The sequence below is a fragment of the Balaenoptera ricei genome, chromosome 14 (assembly GCF_028023285.1).
Source record: "Balaenoptera ricei isolate mBalRic1 chromosome 14, mBalRic1.hap2, whole genome shotgun sequence".
Taxonomy (NCBI): Eukaryota; Metazoa; Chordata; class Mammalia; order Artiodactyla; family Balaenopteridae; genus Balaenoptera; species Balaenoptera ricei.
The window spans coordinates 30,821,633-30,844,152 of NC_082652.1; the positions used below are offsets into that span (position 1 = coordinate 30,821,633).

General features: G+C 43.1%; 1 protein-coding gene across 3 annotated transcripts in view; it reads right to left on the reverse strand.

The window, feature by feature from the left end:
- RALBP1 (ralA binding protein 1) overlaps positions 1 to 21,003 on the reverse strand; it is a 43,375-nt gene extending 22,372 nt beyond the window's left edge. Inside the window, exon 1 of one of the 3 annotated variants that reach the window (XM_059895670.1) lies at positions 20,903 to 21,003. The gene's annotated coding sequence lies outside the window, so the exon portion shown is untranslated. Of the gene's footprint in view, positions 1 to 9,122; positions 9,143 to 20,437; positions 20,517 to 20,902 lie in introns of those variants that run through there. The other 2 variants (XM_059895672.1, XM_059895671.1) reach the window with 2 other exon arrangements.
- Between the last annotated feature and the right edge of the window lie 1,517 nt (positions 21,004 to 22,520).

Here is a 22,520-nt window from a genome sequence, read left to right on the forward strand (position 1 = left end):
TCTAACATCAGACTGGCAAAGAACAAAAAAGGTGATTAATACCAAGTGTTGGTAAGGATGTGATCAAACATTCGGGAGAATATCCACTGATGGCTGAGATGTAAACTAGCACAATCTTTTTTGAAAAGCAATTTGGCAACATCTATCAAAATTTTATTTTTTAATATATTTATTTATTTATTTTTGGCTGTGTTGGGTCTTCGTTGCTGCGCACAGGCTTTCTCTAGTTGCGGCGAGTGGGGGATACTCTTCGTTGTGGTGCGTGGGCTTCTCATTGCGGTGGCTTCTCTTGTTGCAGAGCACGGGCTCTAGGTGCATGGGCTCAGTCTTTGTGGCTCGTGGGCTCTAGAGCGTTGTGGCGCACGGGCTTAGTTGCTCCGCGGCATGCAGGATCTTCCTGGACCAGGGCTCAAACCCATGTCCCCTGAATTGGCAGGCGGATTCTTAACCACTACGCCACCAGGGAAGTCCCTATCAAAATTTTAAATGCGCTCTCTTTGATCCAAGAATTCCTCCTTTTAGGAACTTATCCTTCAGATATAGTTTTACAAGAATTCAAAGATGTGTACATGAAAATATGCATTTTAGCACTGTGACAGCAAAAACAACATAATCTAAACAGCTATCAATGGAAAATCAGTTAAATTATGACTGATCCAAATAATGGAATATAAACTCACACACATGCAATTTCTGAAATAGTTAACAACTGTTAACTCTTGGAAGTTGTAAAAGGAGAGGGAACGAAAGATTTCTTTATTTTTTACTTTATCCTTTCTACATCTTTTGAGCCTTACCATGCCCATCTATTACTTGTTTGTTTTTTTTAAACGAACAGGCCACGTTTTTTTAGTCTCATAAAAGTTGTGTTTTTGACAATATTTAATAGTGTGGGGAAAGCAATTTTATTTACAGCACAATATCAATTTTTAAATAAACATATGCAAAAAACTGTAAGAACAAGGGAACTTTTTTTTTTTTTTTTAAACAACCCCTAATGGCTTTTATTTATTTATTTATTTATTTATGGCTGTGTTGGGTCTTCGTTTCTGTGCGAGGGCTTTCTCTAGTTGCGGCAAGCGGGGTCCACTCTTCATCGCGGTGCGCGGGCCTCTCATTATCGCAGCCTCTCTTGTTGCGGAGCACAGGCTCCAGACGCGCAGGCTCAGTAATTGTGGCACACAGACTTAGTTGCTCCGCGGCATGTGGGATCTTCCCAGACCAGGGCTCGAACCCGTGTCCCCTGCATTGGCAGGCAGATTCTCAACCACTGCGCCACCAGGAAAGCCCAGAACAAGGGAACTTTAAAAATAATTATCTGTGAATTGTAAGATTATAAGTGACCTTTTTACTTTTCTGCATTTCATAAGTTTTCTACCCAGTATACATTACTGCTTGTCTAATCAGGAAAAACATTAAACAGGAGAAATTCCATCTAAGGAGCTGTAAGCATCACTGTAATTTTTTAGGTTTTCTTCATGAGCCCTGACTTTGGCTATTATTCTTTAAAAGTACATTCTATTCTTCCCTTAACTGAAGGGATGGTTTTGACCATCCCAGGTTTGAGAGTTTAAAGAGAGCCAAGATCCCACCAGCCTATGAGTTACACATCACAGGTGAGGAAAGTGAGGTCCAAAGACCCGGGAAGCCAAAGCACAGGGGCGGGGAAGCAGCACAGCTCGGCACAGACGGACCGCTGACGGGCGTCCTGTCCCCACGGACCCGTGTCGTACGCCTCCCTGCGTGCTGTCTTCCTCACACCCTGGAACCCAGCCCTCCTTCCAGGATCTCTGCAGGGCCAATTCATACTTGTCTTTTAACATTAAGCCTGCAGATGGGCACAAGGAATCTTTTTGGAGTGATGAAAACGGTCTAGATTTGACTGTGGTGATGGTTACAAACCGTAAACTGACATTTTAAGTGGGTGAATCTTATGGTATGTAAATTATACCTAAAAAAGACTGTTTAAAAAAAAGGATCAAGTACCAGCCACACTTTCTCCAGGAATCCCCCCTCATGCCCACCCCGCCCAGTCTAAGCCGTGCCCCCTTCCTGTGCCCGCAGGATCCGCGGAGCACACCTCCAGCGCTGCACAGGCCTTGCTGGGCTTTAATGACCTGTGCGCACAGGGCTGGCTTGCCCAATAATTCGCGAGTTCTAGCATGTAACACAGCACAGGCTGCACAGGAAGTAGTCAGATGTTTGTTTACTTAACAATCTAATTAGTCTCTTCTATGTTCTCAATAGGCTGTGTCCCGCTAATGACACAAAGATGAGAAGAACCAGCCCTTAGCCTCAACTTTTAATTATGGAAACAAAGAAAGGAAACCCACATTTTATTTGAGCTCCTGTGGCTTCAGGAACTTTCATATACATTAACTAACCTTATATGTCCTGTGAGAAAAGTGTTTTTCCATGTTTACAAACTGTGGAACTAAAGCTCAGAGAAGTGAAGTAACTTACCCTATGCCACACAGCAAGAGATAAAACTGGGATCTGCTTGACTCCAAACACACATTCTTTCCAGTCACCTGCCCTCTGTGTACACACACACACAAGAGGGCACACTTATGCCAGGAGGAACAGGGCGTTACAGACACAAGCAGAAATGTGGGGCTTGTTATGAGAACGGCAAGAAGACGGGTCTGATGGGAGCAGTTTCACGAAGAAGCAACAGAAAAGACACTGAAAGACAAGGTGGCTCTGAACTGAGAGCCAACTGGAGCCAAGCTGAGGGGCTCAGGCACCGCACGTGGGTCATCACCAAGTCCAAAGCCAGGAAGTGACGACACTGGGGCTAAGAGGAATGAGGGCAGGACCACGAACAACAGAATGCCAGGCGGGTTTGGACCATCCCCCGCTCCGTGCTGCTGCAGCAGCTGGTGACTTACAGTTCAGTTTCCACACTGGACTGACAAAAAAGAGAGTTTTGTTCATGACGCACTGAACAGATTATCTTGCAAAAACTACTCAAGAGAAATAGCTGTTGACCTGACTCAGCCACAGTTGGGAGGAACGGAAGGGGAGCGGCTATCAGCACACAGGAAGGAGTGAGGCCCGAATAGAGGGCGATTTCAGAGGAAAGAACACGCTGGCGCTGGGACAGTTCTGAGCACTGGAGAGCCACAGCAAGCCTGAACTTCGCTGAATAAGAGGGCAGAAGAGGGAGGCCTCGAACGGTCCACAGTAAATTTCAGCATAAATAGCCAAAAGAAAGAAAATAAAACAAATTAAAAAATTAGAAATTCCTACTCCTGAGGCAAAAGGAGAAATGATGTAAACTTGTAAACACTTAAGAAAGAATACGTATCCCTATTCCTCCTGGTGAACACAGCTAAGAGAAAACAGACTGACAGGTAGAGCAAGAAGGCAGACAGGCTAGGGACCTCGGGATCCGAGGACCAACACTGTTCCCTGAGTTTTCTTTTTGCCTCTGCATCGCAGACTTACAGCAAAAGAAGCCAGACAGACGGGCGGGCTCAGATAAAAACAACAGAAGCCTGCCCTTTCCAGCCGAACAACCAGAAAGGACAGCTCTGCCAGACAGAAAACTTTCAGATAATAGTGGTCTACTCCAGCCAAACACCACAGAAAAGTAATCAGGACAGCACAGTACTGGAGCAAGGACAGACAGACAGGTTAGAAGAACAAAACAGAAAATTCACAGGGACTCACATGTACACAGTCAACTGGTTGTCAAAAAAGGTTCCAAAGGAATTCAGGGGGAAAGGAAAGTCTTCAGCAAGTGGCATGGATAACCATGGGGGGAAGAGAGGTGGTCAGCTCCTCCATCACATCACCCACAAAGTGTAATTCATGATAAATCACAGACACGAGACTTAACTGCTAAAAACTGTAAAACTTCTAAAATAAAACATATTTTTGAGACCTTGGGAGAAGAATATCCCAGACAGGACCAGAAAGCATTAACTATAAAATTAAAAATTGACAAAGTGGACTTTTTATCAGAAGCAAACACTTCTGCTCATCAAAAGACACTATGAAGAAAATGAATAGTCAAGGCAAAGACATGGAGAACAATTTACTGTGTGTGTGTGTGTGTCTGTCTGTGTGTATGCGCCTCACAAAAGACTTACACCCAGAATATATAAAGAACTCCTACAATTCAACAATAAACAGACAATCCAAAACAAAAATGGGCAAAAGAGTTGAGCAAACAATTTACAAAGGAAAATATATGACTGGTCAATAAGCCCACAAAAAAGCTCCACATCACTAAACATCAAAGAAATGGAAATTAAAACCACAATGAGCTATCAACACACACCATCTAGAAGGGCTAAGATTCAAACAGAACTACAATTCCTAACATTGGTGAGGATGTGGGGCACTGGAAAGTTAAATATATTGCTGGTGGGAATGTACCATTTAACCACCTTGGAAAACCATCAATATCTGGCAGCATCTTTTACAGTTGAACCCTTACCATATGACCCAGCAATTCCACTCCTAAGTATTTACCCAAGAGAAATGGAAACATATGTTCACGCACAGACATGATCCGAGTAACTTTATTCATACCAGATAAAAACTAGAAACACCTGCATTTCCAGTAACACTGGATAAACAAACTGTAATATGTTCACACAATGGGATATTAGCGTTTTTTAAAACGAACAAACTACTCATACATACAACAGAACATATGAACTTCAAAAGACAGCACACCAGACACGCTAGATTACATAATGTGCGACTATTTATAGGAAGTTCTGGAACGGACAAACTCACCTCTGTCAAAACAATCGAGGCGTGTGGTTGTGGGAATGTGGGGGAGAGGCAGGGACTGAGTACGAAGGAGCACGAGAGAACTTTCTGGGTTGATGGCTACGTTCTGTCTCTTGACAGGCATGTGGGCTACATGCACGTATACATCTGTTAAAACTTTTTCTATTGAAATACCACTGTTACGTTAGCTTCAGGTGTACCAGTGCTTAGACATTTACATCCGTTTGGAAATGAGGACGCTGGTAAGTCTCGTAACCACCTGTCCCCAAAGTCATTTCAATACTATTGACCATATTCCTTATGCTGCATGTTACATCCCTGGAGCTTTTTTTTTTTTTTTTTTTTTTTTTTTTTTTTTTAATAACAGGGGGTTTGTACCTCTTAATCCCTTTCACCTATTTCAACCCTCCACCCCCACCCCCCTCCCTTCTGGCAACCACCCATTTGTTCTCTGTATCTATGAGTCTATTTTCATTTTGTTTTGTTTGTCTTATTTTTTCGATTCCACATACAAGTGAGATCATACAGTATCTGTCTTTCTCTGACTTATTTCACTTAGCATAATGCCCTCTAGATCCACCCAAGCCGTCACAAAAAAACATTAAACTGTGCATATCACTGAAAATAAATTAATAAAATCAATAAAATCCCTCAGATGGGGGGAAAAAAAAAGCCATGGAAGCTATATAGAGATGATCATGAGCCATTAAAAAATATGAACTCTCCTTCTCAAACGTTGCTACTCCCACCTTTACCTTCAGCATCCCACCTCCCCCCACACCCAAAATCAATACAACAGGAATGTCTACTTCCAGTCTTTCCCAACTGAAAGCCTGTGGCTGGTACCTGTGTGAAATCTCTCTCCAGAGAAAACTGAAGATATAAAAAGTTACTTCTGCAATATCTAATAAAAACTATTAAAAGTATACAGCAAAAACCATACATCTAGAATTTTACTTTAGAACCCCCAAAAATTATAACGTTGAAATGAAATTTTTCACATAAAAAGAACAGTTATGACAGTTATAACTGAGGTAAAGCCAAAAAAAAAGTTTCATAAAACTAGACTCAAACTTAATAATTGCTTAAAAACATCCACTCCTCCAAAGAACTAGGATATGCACTGTTCTTAAAATAGTCTTTTCTGTTTTTGTACCACTATTAATCAGCACACATAATAATAATCATTCACCCATGCAAAGGGACAAAAACAATATAAGTAGGAAAGACAGATTGCTAAAGTCTCCTGAAATGAGCTTTTGAGAATAACTCCAATGATTTATTAAACTTGATAATATCAACACAGAAAAAGGGCTCGTCCAGAAACCCATAGCTTGCTTAACTAGTTCACAAGTTAAGCAAATCCAGTATTTATAAACTTTCTTTATTAAATACCAGGCTGTAAGTCACTGGAAGCAGCTTTTCCTCATTTTTACGGTTTTTAAAAATAATCTGTAAATTAAGTCTCTAACCCAAATCTCTACAAGGGAATCCAAACACTGGTTCATTAGTACCTCACATACTGAACACTAACCAGCATTAACCTACCTATTAAGTTGGGAATGTCCAACTTTGTAAGCAGTATTTGCACACGCAGTACATTCTTACTCCTCAAATTTTCTCAGAATTAAAGGACAAGAGTGTCCAGATCACAAGGGACCACCCCACACCATACATGAAGAGACGCATGCCAAAGCACATCATGAGGTTTCGGGGTACAGAGGACAGAAGGATGATCCTGAAAGACTCCTGCCGGGCAGGGAAGAGGGCAAGCAACTTACATACAAAGGATCACGATCAACTTGTCAACAGGAACACTGGAAACTTAAAGACAATAAAGGAATATCTTCAAACCTCTGACAAGACAGCTAGTTCCAAGGACCATTCAAGTGCACAGGTAGAATAAAGACATTCCAGACACACAGTGGCAAGGACTGTACTCCCCCCGTACACTTGTTCAAGAATCCTGATGCCCTGAAATGCGACCCTGATGGGCAGCAAGGAACCCCACGAAAAGCAGGCCTGTGACCAGCTAGTGACACAGTCCCTGTGACCCAGGGGAAGAAGGGCTCCAAGAACAAAGGGAGTCACAGACATCTGACTGCGGAAAAGAAGAGTAAGACCCGGTAAAGAACCGCTGGAGCTTTTGGACTATATCTGTCATGAGAACAGAGTAAAAGCAAATAAAAATAAGAGATAACCATTAACTCTAAGAAAAAGGGAAAGGTAGATGAGAAAACGAAATTGTAGTCTACTGCCTGGCTCAGGGTTACACAGTATTTGTGTGATCATCACCATGAAAACGATGGGTGCTGACAGAATCAAACACCATGCAGGGCAGGATGATGCTGGAGAGCTGGGGGCACGGGGCCTGGCGAACGTCTGAGACACCCAAATCCTCATCTACCCTAACACCTAGGTTAACACAAGACGTCCAAAACTGCTATCTTCAAAAACAGCAACTTAAGGATATTATTTAGATAAAGGAAATAAACACCAAAAAAAAATAGCTGAAAGGGAAAAACTAAGACCGAGAGAGGTGCAGGAGCGAGGCAGGGAACAGTGCAAGTCTTTAAACTGGGCTGGGGTCCCCAAGACCACCCGCAGGGTCGGCAATTCGCTAGATGGACTCACATCAGTCAGCACACAGTCATGCTCACGGCTGCTATTTATTACAGAGAAAAGATACACAGCAAAAAAACAAAGGAAAAGGCACAAGGAACCAGCCACACGCTCCCGGGGGTCCCCAGGCAGTGGAGTCACAGGGACACGTGAGAAGCACCATGTGCTGGGCAGCTCCTCACTCACAGCCCGAGGTCCCCGTGGAGCCCGGTCACATCGGTGTTCTCCGCCAGGCGGGTACCGAAATCCCACACCGTCAGAAAGACGGCAGGTGTTCCGCGTAAACCACACTGTTTTACAAACCGCTGAGGCTCAGTAAGCTGCTCTTCTCATTTAGAGAAAGTTTTATATGCTGTAGGGAACAGGTATATAAAGAGAAATCCCCATCAAGGGATTTTTCTTAAAACATGAATATTACTATCCAAGAAAAAAAATGTTAAGTTTATAAACTGAGATGAGACAAATAATCCTTCAGATGAGGCAGATAAGGTTTAGAGGGGTTTCCTATCCTCCACAGTGAAATCCTCGCCATGCAAATATGTGCGAGGTTTATGGCGTGTGCCCCATGATGCAGCCCAGTATACACAGTTACAGGACTGACAGTAATTTCTCATGCACACTCCCACAGACCAACTGTCAGCCCATCAGGTTGTTACATAATTAGTCCTTTGAAATCTTCCAGCATTTGCTTAGGTCTATACTTCAATAGAGATTTTACTCTTGGGTTACTGTTTCTTTTCTGTACTCTCCTTATAGATCATCAAACTTAATCTTTTAGTTTCTCCCCTACCCCCAGGGGCTTATCCAAACAAATAAACTTTCAATTAGCATCTCACATGCCACTCACAAAAATTCACTGAATGACATAGTGATTTAATGTTTTCCACTCAACATTCTCAGTGTCACTGATTAAAACAATATGCCTGAGATAAGATATGTGTGTAAAATCAGTTTAAAAGATGTGAAATTCCAAAGTTCATAATAATGAATAAGAACGTATGAATGTCTTTTTAAGGCTGACAATAACTTTTGCATGACTGATAAGAAAACAGAAAAATTCACAAGTTATTTTAGGACACTGATATAATGCAAAATGTAAAACTCAATGTCCAGATGAAACAGAAATCTAAAGGGCACAGATTATGTCCATTATTTAAGTGAATGTTCAAACTCAGGATCAGAATGCCAGGTGCTGGAAAATGAGCAGCCAAAACATACAGGATCTAGCAGCCAGAAATAATCCCACCTTCTGCCTGGGATGAAAGGCTGGAGAGGACACAATTCAGTTCTACATACAGCTGTCCAAATCAAAGAGTACGTATGTGTATTAAGTATGGGGAGAAGAGTCCACACTGCCTTTACACAGAATCAAAGGTGCTATCATCAGCAGTCACCCTAATTCAGAGGACAAAAAAAAAAGTTTTCTTATAAAAAAACCAGAATAAATATTATTTGGTATTTATCAGTAAAACAGCACATTTTTAAAGTAATGATATATCCTTTGGCTGGGTGGGGGAAGGGTGGTGTCTTTCCTGCCACATTTCATAATCACAAAATCTATTCTCAAGAAAACAGTAAATTAGAACTTAACTTGGGGGCGGGGGAGACCAACAAACGTTATTTATTTTTAAAATGCACACCATTGGTTACAACAGAAACTGGGTAAAAGTATCTAGACCATGGTTCCCAGACAGTGCGCGGAGGCACCCGGAGCACTGTAAGCAAACTCATCCCGGCCACACGGAGCTTACATTTGAGGGAAGCAGAGTGGTATTCAACATCTGCCGGACGCTGTGCAAACTACCAGCTAAAAGTTGTTCAGTTTCAACGTTCGACTGTGCACATTCCTTTCAACAGCATACCTCTGTGAAGCTGGGTTTTCTGGGGTAGCTATGATTTAAAGAAAAAAAAAAATGAGGGACTTCCCTGGTGGCGCAGTGGTTAAGAATCCACGGGTTCGAGCCCTGGTCTGGGAAGATCCCACATGCCGCGAAGCAACTAAGCCCGTGCACCACAACTACTGAGCCTGCGCTCCAGAGCCCGCGAGCCACAACTACTGAGCCCGTGTGCCACAATTACTGAAGCCCACGTGCCTAGAGCCTGTGCTCTGCAACGAGAAGCCACCGCAATGAGAAGCCCAATCAGTACCACAATGAAGAGTAGCCCCTGCTCGCCACAACTAGAGAAAGCCCACGTGCAGCAACGAAGACCCAATGCGGCCATAAATAAATAAATAAATAAATAAATAAATAAATAAATAAATTTTAAAAAATCAACATGGAACAAGAAATAAGGGTGGTGCTGTCCAATCGGAATGCAAAGTATTATAAGCTGTGCGGTGTCCAATAGGAACACAAAGACCACTAACTTTAGTTATTTGAGAGTGAAATAATTTATTTTCTCTTTCAGCTTACGTGTACTATTCTTTCAAATGGTTACTAAATTGCCGAGTCATAAATACGAATTTAGTTGTGTGGGTCTAACAACATAATTCAGCATACTATTAAGCACTTCCATTAGGCTGACACCAGGTCTAAGAGCAAGATATGTATAAGATGAGGCTGAAATATCGTGTCACAAAAGAAAGACGTTATGAAAGATGCTTGGAATCAAGACAAAAGGACTCAGAAGTCAACTAGAAGAAGCTCCCACTGGCCAAAGATGGAAAGATGGGACTATATGAGCGCCAATAAAATTAATACCTGCCATGAACTAAAGTATCAAGTATATTTAAATCCATGAGTTCATAATGATACTCAAAAATAAAATTCACTGGTCACTTTGGAGGATGCTAGAGAACCATGTAATTATTTGGAATAACTGGTAAATGGGGTGGGGGGAAAGCAGTTATCCTGAATCTGCTATACAAAGTGTTGTTCAGCAAAGTTTCTTTTTATCAAAATCTTCCATCTAATAAATAAAGAAATAAAAGACTGTCACCACTTAATAAACAATTTAAAAATAGATACTGGCAACGATCAATGACTGCTAATAACACAGATAAAAAAGAGAGAAAATCACACCAGCCTCGCAAAAATAAACTAATGAAAACTTAATCTGATTAAGCCTCAAAATCTGGGGATATGCAATTTAGTTTCTTTAGTTAATACCAAAGAAAAAGAGAGGGGAAGGAGGAAGAGTGGGGGGATGAACTTAAAAATTAAGAGACTTAAGACCAAAAATGAGAAGACAAGCCACAGACTGGGAGAAAATATTTGTAAAAGATATACCTGATATAGGACTATTATCCAAAATGCACAAAGAACTCTTAAAACTCAACAATAAGAAAACAAGCCAACTGAAGACACCTCATCAAAAAAAGATATACAAATGACAAATAAGCATATGAAAAGATGCTTTGTATCATATATCATTGGGGAATTACAAATTAAAACAACAAGGAACATGAGTAAAATAAATCTAGATTTTTAAAAAATTATTTAAAAAAAATTTGTTTGTAACTATGTGTGCTGACAGATGTTAACTAGACTTACTGTGGTGATCATTTCACAATATATACAAATATCAAATAATTATGTTGCACACCTGAAACTAATATAATGTTACATGTCAATTATACCTCAAATTTTTTAAAAAATGACCTTCAGAAAGAAACAAGAGGGCTTCCCTGGTGGCGTAGTGGTTGAGAGTCTGCCTGCCAATGCAGGGGACACGGGTTCGAGCCCTGGTCTGGGAAGATCCCACATGCCGCGGAGCAACTAGGCCCGTGAGCCACAATTGCTGAGCCTGCGCGTCTGGAGCCTGTGCTCCGCAACAAGAGAGGCTGCCATAGTGAGAGGCCCGCGCGCTGTGATGAAGAGTGGCCCCCACTTGCCGCAACTGGAGAAGGCCCTCGCGCAGAAACGAAGACCCAACACAGCCATAAATAAATTAAATAAATAAATAAATAAATAATTTTTAAAAAAAGAAAAAAAAAAGAAAGAAACAAGATACCACTATACATCTATTAGAATGGCCAAAATTCAAAACACTGACAACACCAAGCGCTGGCGAGGATGTGGCGTAACAGGAACTCTTATCAGTGCTGGTGGGAATGCAGAACGGTGCGGTCACTTTGGAAGACAGTTTGGCAGTTTCTTACAAAACTAAATATACTCCTTCCATACAATTCAGCAATCATGTCCTTGGTGATTTTGGTATTTGCCCAAGGAGTTGAGAACTTATGTCCTTACAAAAACCTGCACATGGATGTTGATAGCAGCTAACTTATAGAAGTACGTTTATTCATGATTGCCAAAACTTGGAAGCAACCGAGATGTCCTTTGGTAGGTAAATGGATAAATAAATAAAACTGTGCTAGAATCCAAACAATGGAATATTATTCCACACTAAAAAGAAATGAGCTCTCGAGCCATGAAAAGACATGGAGGAAACTTAAATGCCTATCACTAAGTGAAAGAAGCCAGTCTGAAAAGGCTCCATAATGGATGATTCCAATTGCATGACATTCTGGAAAAAGCAAAACTATGGAGAGAACAAAAACATCAATGGTTGCCAAGGGCTGGGGGGAGGAGTGGGAGAGAAGGATGAACAGGCAGAGCACAGAAGATTTTTAGGGCAGTGAAAATACTGTATGATACCACAGTGATGGATACATGTTGTTATAAATTTATCCAAACCCATAGCGTGTACACCAAGAGTGAACTGTAATGTAAACTATGGCCTTTGGGTGGCAATGCGTGTCAATCTCAGGTCCTCACTTGTAACAAAAGTACCATCTGGTGGGGGATGCTGATAATGGGAGAGGCTGTGCATGTGTGGGGCTGGGGGCGTATGGGAAATCTCTGTACCTTCCTCTCAATTTTGCTGTGAACCCAAAACTGCTCTAAAAAAATAAAGTCTGAATTTAAAAAAAAAAAAGTAACCTGAGGAAGCAAATTCTGATGTCATAATATGCTCATTTTCTTAAAATGCTAAACTTAGTTGAAAAATGTAGCATGGTATCTGCTACTTTTTAATTGCTTGTTACCATTCTAGGGGGATAACAAAATGGACTTCAGTGAGCTTTTTCTTCATTTTTATATTCACACTTTCTTCTCCCATAATTTTCCGCAGAAAGTCAAAGTTCTTTTTTTTTAGCCGTGCCACGTGGCTTGCGAGATCTCAGTTCCCCCACCAGGGACTAAACCCGGCCATGGCAGTGAGAGCCTGGAATCCTAACCACTAGGCCACCAGGGAACTCCCTAGAAAGTCAAAGTTCTTGATTCGCTCTTTCTACTTTGGAAGGAACAACTGAAAATTGCTAACATCTTAAAATTACAGCTTCAATTTATGAGTTTTCCTTAAAAAGCTTTCTTCCCAGTTGGGGGGAGGGGAGCTTTCTTCCCTCATCTCCCCCTCCCTCCTTTTTCTCAATAGTAGTTACTTATCCAAACATATTTATCTAAAGGCACCTATCACTGGCAGGTTGGCGAAAGAGCTTATTCATAAAAAGATTAAGGAGAAAGTCCCAATCACACAAAAACACTGTTTTTATAACTGACAAACACACCTCATTTTTAAACAATGGCAATGGCATGCAGTTTTATTCTCAACCTGTCACAATATCTGGCTTTCAATTTGTAGTGCCTTTGAATTAATTTAACCTTCAATTGAGAATGAAGGGTCATGCTTCATTACATCAAGGTATCAGCTCTGAAGCAATTCCAAATGAGTTCTACTAGCATTTTTGTTTTTAGTTACCTTTTAGGCAAAAGCTTCATATTTAAATACCTGTACAACGTTTCAAGGTGATCAGTTTGAAGGGCTTCACTCAAACTGATCAAATGTAAAGAAACAGGCCTAGTGCCTGGTACACAGTAAGCACTTGACAAATAAATGCCTTATTCCACAATTTACAACACTGTTTAGAACAGAATGTATACATGTTTACACATTCTTTGCCTGTATGTGTATAAAACATCTCTGGAAGAATATACAAGAAAATATTAAGGTGTGGTCTCTTCAGTGGTATCTTTAATGGCTGAGGAAAACACAATCATATTATTTCCATCTCACCCAGGCCCCCATTCCTCAGTAAAGAAACTGGGAGATACCCTGATGGAGAGAGAATACGGTAAACAGGAAGTAATACAGCACAGTCGTTGGCTTGACTAAGTACCATCACCCTTCATAGGCTGGGCTTCCTTATCTGTAAATACTGACATCTACCTGGCACGGCACTGCCAAGACTAAACAAAATGGTATTCCTGGTACTCAGTAAGTAGCTATAATAATTATTAATCAATATTCAACTTTGCTATTAACTATACAAAAGCAACAGTATAAAAATATCTGGACAAAACTTGAGATTTTATAAACTACATCCTCCCCCCCCATAAAAGTGTGAAAAAGGAAGAGTTTTACTGCTCTTTCCTTCCTTGACTCCCATTTTAAAAGACCTTCACAAAATCATAAGCACATTTTTAAAAACACCATAAACAAATGTAAGAAGCCAAGAAGAAACTTGGGAAAAAAATACTGGCACTAGACATGACAAATACTTTTCAAAATTAATTTTTAAGAAAGAAAAACGGCTGAGGATTTGAACATGAAGCTAACAAATACTTTTAAAATGAAAAAACAGGGAATTTAAAAGATGCTCTTTTTCACCCACCAATTTTCTAAAGATGAACAAGTTTGATACCCAACCATGGGAGGGTGTGAAGAAAGAGACACGTTCACACGCTACTGGTAAAAGTGTAAACTGTTACATTTAGAAGGACAATTTAGCAACACCTACCAAAAATTAATATTCTGACCTAGCAATTCACTGTTAAAACCTTAGCCCCCAAACACACAAAAGTAAGCAAAGCACTGTTTATGATAGCCAAAAAACCTTTATTACGTTGCATCTCTACAAGCACCTCAAATTCCTTAGGAAAAAAGCAAAGAACAGAGAAAGAGAAAATACTAACCCAACTATATGCTGTCTACAAAAAATTCACTTGAACTATAGTGACAGAGGCAGCCTAAAAATAAACGGAGTACTAAATAAACAGATGGAGTGATGTAAAATGACAGCTTAAGGAACTCCAAAAGTTCACCCCTCCATAAAAGCACTTAAACTCGGTCAGAATCAACTTTTTCACAACACTGGAAACTAAGCAAAATCTTGCAGCAATCCAGGGAGTACTTATTCAAGAAAAACAGCTGAATCTTGCTTAAGAACATAGAACTTTGTGGTGTTTAACTTTCTCTAGTCCTATCCTGGGCTTCCCAGATCAGTGGCACCCTTGAAAATAACAGCCCACATTCCCAGCACTGGTTCAGCAGAACAAACCTCATTTGCAAACAAACTGAAATTATTATTCCAGGCTCCCTGGAAGACCTACCTGCTGAAAAGGCTTGCTTTATCTCACCTAAATGCTGCTAACTCAGAACCCCCCAGGGGTAAGGCCACTAGGGGGCTGGCAGAGGTTTTAGCTGCTACCACCTGAAGCAACAGGTAACAGCTGGGGCAAACGCTGCGACCAAAACCTTGAGAGGTGTTTTGGGGAACAAGGACCTTGAAGAGCTGCAACAAATTCCTGGAAATCTAGGAGAAACGTGTGCGCGCAGGGCTATGTACATGCTCAGGAGTTTTGCCAGACGAAGAATTCTGGTTAGCAGTTTTTTTCTTTCAGTACTTTGACTATGTCATCCCACTGCCTTCTGGCTTCTACCGTTTCTCATGAGAGGTCAGCTGATAATGATATTGAGAATCCCCTGTATGTGATGAGCCACTTCTCTCTTGCTACTTTGAAGATTCTCTCCTTGTCTTTGTCCTTAAACTAGCTGATTAAGATGTTTCTCAGGTGGATCTCATTGAGTTTATCCTACCCGAGAAAGCCCTCCACTCTCACCTCTGGATGACCTTGACCTCTGCACAAACAGGAAATGAAAGCTAAGACAGAGTTGTAAAGTGGTTGAGTACTGAAGGTACACCCCCAAGAGATGCACAGCACCCCTCTGAAAATATTGGGAGATGTTTTTGGTACTAAATGTTTAAGGAAATCTCTGTCCAATCATTAGTTGAAGCCTCTGTTCTGTTAGCTTACTGGTCAGCTAATGACTGGACATTAGCAGCCAAAAGAATAAAACAGGAATAAATGTAACCAAGGAGGTGAAAGACGCATACACTGCTAACTACAAAACATTGCTGACAGAAATTAAAGTAGACCTAAATAAACCCCTTTTTAATGGATTGAAAGGTTCAGTATCATTAAGACAACAATGTATTGCTGTAATTCAAAGTGATCTATAAATTCAAGGCAAAATTTCAACAGCCTTTTTTGCAGAAATGGAAATCTGATCCTCAGTTTAATATGGAATTGCAACAGGCCCTGAATAGCCACAAAAAAATAAAGAAGAACAAAATTGGAAGACTCACACTTCCTGATTTCAAAAGGTACTACAAAACTAGCATAACCAAAGCAATGTGGTACTGGCATTAGGATAAACATATAGACCTATACAGTCGATTTGAAGAGTCTAGAAATAAACCCAAACATCTACGGTCAATTGATTTTCAACAAGGGTGTCAAGACTATTCAATGGGGAAAGAATGGTCACTTCAACAGATGGGAACGGGATAATTAATTTCCACACACAAAAAATGGACCCAATCTCAGACCATATACAAAAATTCACTCAAAATGAATCAACATCTAAATATAAGAACTAAAACCATAAAACTCCTAGAAGAAAGCACAGTGTAAATCTTCAAGCCCTTGGATTTGGCAATGGATTCTTAGATATGATACCAAAATCATGAGTAACAAAAGAAAAAATAAATTGTACTTCATCAAAATTGAAAACCTTTGCCTTGGGCATTATCAAGAAAGTAAAAAGACTACCCAGAGAATGGAAGAAAATATTTGCATATCATATATACTGATAAGGGTCCAGCATCCAGAACATGTAAAGGAACATTTACAACTCAACAACAAGAAGAAGAACAACCCAATGTTAAAATAGGCAAAGGACTTGAATAACTATTTCTCCAAAGAAGATATACAAATGGTCAATAAGCACATGAAAAGATATTCAACATCATCAGCCACCAGGGAAACTCAGATCAAACCCACAATGAGATACCAATTCACACCTACCAGTATAGCTAAAATTTTTAAAAAAAGAAAATAACAAGTGTTGGTGAGGATATGGAGAAATCAGAGTCCTTACACTGGACAGTGAAATGGCGCAGCTGCTTTGGGAAACAGTTTGGCAGTTCCTCATACTGTTCAACATAAAAGTCACCACACGATCCGCCAATTCTACTCCTAGGTATATACCCAGGAACAATGAAAACATATTTCTACACGAAAACTTGCACATTCACACTAGGACTATTCATAATAGCCACAAAGTAATGACAACTTAAATGTTCATCAATGGATGAATAGATAAACAAAATGTGGTATGACCAGACAGTGGAATATTACTCAGCAATAAAAAGGAATGGAGTACTGACACCTGCTACAATATAGACGGACCTTGAAAACATGATGCCGAGTAAAGACAGTCAGTCACAAATGATTACATATATGATTCTATGTACATGAAATGTCCAGAATAGGCAAAACCACAGAAACAGAAAGTAGATTAGTGGTTGCTAGTGAGTGGAAGCAGGGGGAATGGTGAATGGCTGACAATGAAGAAGAGGGGTAATGAAAGGTTCTAAAACTGATCGTAGAGGTGGTTGCACAACTCTGAATATACGAAAAACAACTTAATTGTTGTGCACTTTAAAAGGATCAATTTTATGTTATATGAATATCTCAATAAAGCTGTCATAAGAAAAGCAGGCTCAAGTCTTTGCCGACTTAAAAACTCCCTTCTTAACCCTTTATTACCCTCTGCTAACACTTCTTTCTATTCTTCCCTTCACAGCTAAGATTTATTCTTGAAATAACCTACATGTGCTTTCTCCACTCTCTGACCTCCCATTAACTCAACTCAAACTTAGCTCCCTCTCTAAATGGTAACATTAAGTAGGATGCTAAGAAACTGCTCTCACTTAGTTATCAAATTCAACAGACTCCTAAAAATCCATGTTTCACTCAAGTTCTCAAAGCATTTGAAATATAGCTTCCTTTATTCTTATTTTTTCTGGAGAGGCAGTTGTGAAGTATAGCTTCCTTTTGAAATGATCCCATTTGGGCTTCTACAACATCGCATCATGATTTCTCAGCGTTTCTCGACACATAGGAATTTCCCTTTCCAGTTCTTCTTCTCTCTGGCTTCAAATGCTATTGCTCTGCATGGCCTATTTCCAGGACCATTCTCCATCAGTAACTCTTCCTATGCCGTGTTACCTAAATCAAAGGCTTCAGGAACCACCTATAAGTTAGCCTGATGACTCTCCTATCAAGACCTTTCTCTCGTGCTCCAAACCCACACGCAAGCACTTCCACCTGGATGTTTTACAGATAACTCCTACTCAGTGTATCCAAAAGCTAAAATACTGTTCCTCCCCAGATTTGCTCCTCTTCCTGAATTCCCTGTCTCAGCATACTTTACCATTTGTTGTCTAGTCAATCACCTAAGTTAAAATCCAAGTCATCTTATCCTATTATTTCTCTCTCACTCCCTAAATCCAAGTGTCACTGAACCCTATTAATTCTGCCTCCTAAATATTTGTGCTATTAACTTATTCCTCTGCATCTCCACTGATCCTACCTTAGTTTAGGCCCTGTCACCTCAATTATTACAAAAACTCCTCACCAGTCTTCCTGCATCCTCCTTGTCCTCCCTCCATCCCTTCTGAAATCTATACTCTACAATACCAGAATGATCTTTCTAAAATGAAAACCTTATCATGACGCTTTCCTGGTTAAAATCCATAAGCTCTATTATTATCTATAGGAAAAGCCCTCAAGAATCCTCAGAATGGCACGAAGTACCTGAGGACTGATCTGTGCACCCTCATCATCTGCTACTTACCCTGTAAGCGCAATGCTACAGCTGCAGAGAACAACTTCCGTTCTTATAATGCTCTCTCTCTCCTCCTGTCCAACTTTCCCTTGGCCTTCCTTTCCTTTCCCAAGATTTCTGCCTCAGTCATGCCTAAACCTTCTTCGGCTTCAAGGACATAAAGTATAAAGCACCTAATACAATGCTTGACACACAGCAAGGAGTTACAATGGGTTGAGAGGCTTAGACCTCTTCTTCATCCTGTCTCAGTGACTCTTGTCCGCTTCGAGGTTAGGCTGACTTTACGTCACCTGTCTACAAGACTACTCCTAATTTGGTCTCTGCCTACGTCCCCAGGTTCACGTCTTGCCACCACCCTCGGCCCTCGTCAGCCGTACCTGCAGATCCTACAACTCACTCTGTTCAGACTCCCGCGCTTCTCTCACACTGCTCCTCCTGCCTAAACGCCCATCCTTTCTAAGCCTGTATACTCACTGTTCTCGTCCTCTCCCATACGCTTTTCCTGACCACTGCCGCTTCCTCAATCTCTCCTCCTCTTCCCTCAAGACATGGACCACTGCCTCCTTTGTACACCCACTGCACTCCCCGTCCTTCCTCCGCTCAAAGCAACCTTAAAAACATATTGTACTTGTGGAAGTTCAAGTGAGTGAGAAACTCTTACCACCCTGAAGGCAGGGGCATTGCCTCATCCATCTGTAAGTCTCCACAGTACCTGCTGCACAGAAATTACACTAAATGACCTGCATTTTTCTTTATTCCCTCCACATATACTAACCTAAGTTCCTATCAGAGATTTTCGTTCAAAAAAGAAAGAACGTACTTTTGGGTTACATTCTGGGCCCAATCTCTCCTTGCCAAGCAAACACTTGTACAAATTAAAGTTAATATGCACTTTCTGATACCACTTCTATTTTTCTAAAGTAGGGGAGAAATGATCCCTGGAAGATCTAAAAGGAGAAATACTATTTTAAAGAGACAGTAAATTATGTGGCATAGCTTCAAGATACTGTTTAAAGAATTGCTTCCCAACGGTCACCGTTAAACTAGCCCACCTCGCTTACATCTATGGGTCACTCTGAAAAGTGGAAACCCTTCTACTAACTTCCTTCCTACCTCTACTACTTGCCAATACAGTTTACAGCAATTACTCATTCTCAGGAAGATACTCAGAAAGGAATTATCAAGTCACCAAGATAATTCGGAAGGCAGAAAGTGAAGTTACCTTTCTCATTCCCAGGCCCACTTATTCATTTAGAAGCGCTGCCTCCGTGGCCAGCAAACCACAGGTGGGCCTGTTCCTTATCATCGCTGCTTGAATATTCTGTGAACTACCGCCCAGCAGGATGGACTGCCACCCAAAGTGCTGCAGCGCGGGGACAAGCCCGCTCCACTCAACAGAACGTTTAGTGAAAGCTCTCCTAATGAGGCTCGTCGGTGTGTTAACTCAGCGTCCAAACGACGGTATTTGCACCTGCACGTTCAAAACCCCTCGAATTAACATTTTAATTATTTTCAAGCATTCGATCAGGCCTTAGAGGAAAGATGCTCTGCTTGCTCAAGACGGAGGCTCTGCAGTCATGAATCCCCAAACCTGAAGCAGCATAAGGACTTCAGGTAAGGCTGAGGTGTGGGATATCTAGCGAAACCTGTTTCACTCTCACAACGATAAACAAACACACACACGCACCCAGCTGACCTCCCTAAGAGCCTTTGGGCGCCAGCCCGCTTGACAAGGAGTTGTGAAAAGAATTCCCAACTCGGCTCTGCCGGTGCCCTCGCAGCACCCAGGAGCCCCGCCGCTTCCACGAGCCCTCCCTCCTCACCGGGCGCGCACCGGAGACCCGTCAGCATCCCGACCGCGATTATGTAAAAGACCGAGTCCCTCTCCCCCGTCCGAGGCCCGGGCCCCGGGGAGGGCCCGGCTCCCCACCCTCCCCGCCCAGACCCAAGAGCCCCGGCCAGCGAGCGGGAGAAACGGACAGGGCGGGCCGGAACCGCGGACAAGCCGCCAGAACCAGCCGCCCCCGGCAGCCACGCCCCCGCCCCGCCGTCCCGCCGCCCCGCAGCCGCCTGACAGACGCCACGAGAAGGCGCGCGGACGGCTTCGGACAGCGGGGCCCCGCCGCGACCCCCGCCCCCCGCCACTGACCTGCGCCGCCGCCGCGCGACCGCCCGCCGCCGCGGCCGCCTCCTGCGCTGCGCCCCCGGCCGGCCTCGGGCGCCCCATTCCCACCCCGCCCCAGCCTCCGCCTGTTTACAATGATTGGGACAGAACCGGGCGAGCCGGCCCAGCGCGCACGCGCACTCCCTCCTCCCGCTGCACCCGGCTTCCCGGGTCCTCCTCTCGGCTTTGACGGCCGGGGCTGTCCAGGGCCGGCGCCCTGTGCCCCCGCGCGGGGCACGCTGGGATGGATAGTCCTCGGAAACCCAGCGCCCAGTCCTCAGGCGGCCCTCCGCCGGGAGCCGCACTACAACACCCAGGATGCACGGCGCCTGCCCGGCCGAGGGGCCAACTGGGGAGACCCGGGAGCGCGCGAGAGAACGCGCCGCGCCAGAGCTCCGCCGGCGCCTGCGCAGTTCCTGGTGGTCGGGGGCCGGGAGGGTGCGTGCTTACCTCGCGCGAGCTCCGCGAGGACTGTTGGGGGCAGAGCCGGCCGAGGTCCGGAGAAGAGCAGACGTTGTTCTGCCCACGCTCCGGGCAGCCTGTTCCCCAGCTACTGAGGCGCAGACCTTCTACACCGCGGGCTTCAGCCCTAGCCAGTTAAACCGGCCCGGAGGCCGGCCCAGCCTCCGCTGGGTGGGGCTCTCCCCGGCCCGGGCTGGGAGGGGAGTCTAGCTTGGGGTGGGGACTTTTGCTGGGGGTTTGGATGCAGGAAGCGCCGTGGGCCTCCGAGGAGAAACTTGTCTAGAACTCTGTATCGGGACTGGCCTCAGCATTCCTAAAATGAGTGTCGACGAGGACCTCCCTCGGTCCTTGCGGCGCAGCGGGGCCCCCACCTTGTACCGAGGAGGTCCTGAATCAGAGCCGCCCTCTGCACGGTTAGCTTGCAGACAGAACTGGATCTAGAGGAAGATGGAAATGACCGCATTTCCTCCGGAAACCCTTCACAAAGGCTTCAAGATTTGTCCTGCTAATGCATGGCTGGAAATCAGGGATCTTTTTACGTGTTCTTGTCTTATAAAGTTTGGCAGTTTTATTAGGGGGATGATAAGATTGGGGATAGATGGGCCTTCCCAGTCACTTCCATTCCTGCGTGCGATACTCTCTTTACAACTTCATTACATGTTTAGACTGACCTCTACTCCATCGTGCCCTGTTCCTCCCAAAGCAGCCTGCCTCCAGTCTGACAATAGGTCTCTCCCTTGTACCCTGCATTTCCTACTCAGTCAAGTTCAGCCCCCTCCGCCTGACATTCAAGAAAAGCTCACAATTAGATACCAAGATGGTCTGTGTGTGGTGGCCATTGTTTTCTGACTTTTTGAAAAGCTTTCTTATTGCCCCTCTGGCAACAGAACCGTGTCCTCTGACCACTGGGATGGGCATGTTACCTTGCCAGGTACAATACTCTGCCTCTGGTAACAATGATTGGGCCAAGGGATAGGCACTGACCCATGTCGGGCACTATTGAGCCCTTGCTGGAAATTGCTACATGGACACAGAAAAGGGAGAGAAGATAGCGTTTTACTGTGGTAACTGCTGATGGCCGTGTTATTCACAACGTAAAGAGGGCTTTCTGCAGCAGCAATGAATGAGGCCAAAACGGGAGTGTGGGGTTAGGGAAAGGAGGGGGAGAGAATCCGGGAGTTGGCAGCATTAAGACTGGCTTCAGCCTCAGAGGCCATGGTTTGTATAGCTCTTTTAAAGTGCTTTGAGGATGTGAACCTAGCTGGGTGAGCCAATGCAATTATTTATTATTATTTAGGGCTAATTTGTGTTGCCTAACACAAATTTGTTGGTTGCCTCCTGAGATTCATTCCTCCCATTTAAGCCATGCAGCATAATCGTTCCCTCTGGTGGCTGAGCCTTTCCGGGATGGTCCTGTAACCCAATCAGAACCAATGAGACCCACCGAGACTTGGGTTGGGGCTTCTAGTAAACTGCAGCATCCTTGCTCTTCTGGTATGGCGTAAATTTATGAGGTCTGGAAAGGTGGCACCTGTTTTGCTCCTACAAGAAGAAAGCCTGAAGGGATAGGGTTTCGGAGAAAGACACCAAAAGAGACTGAAGACGA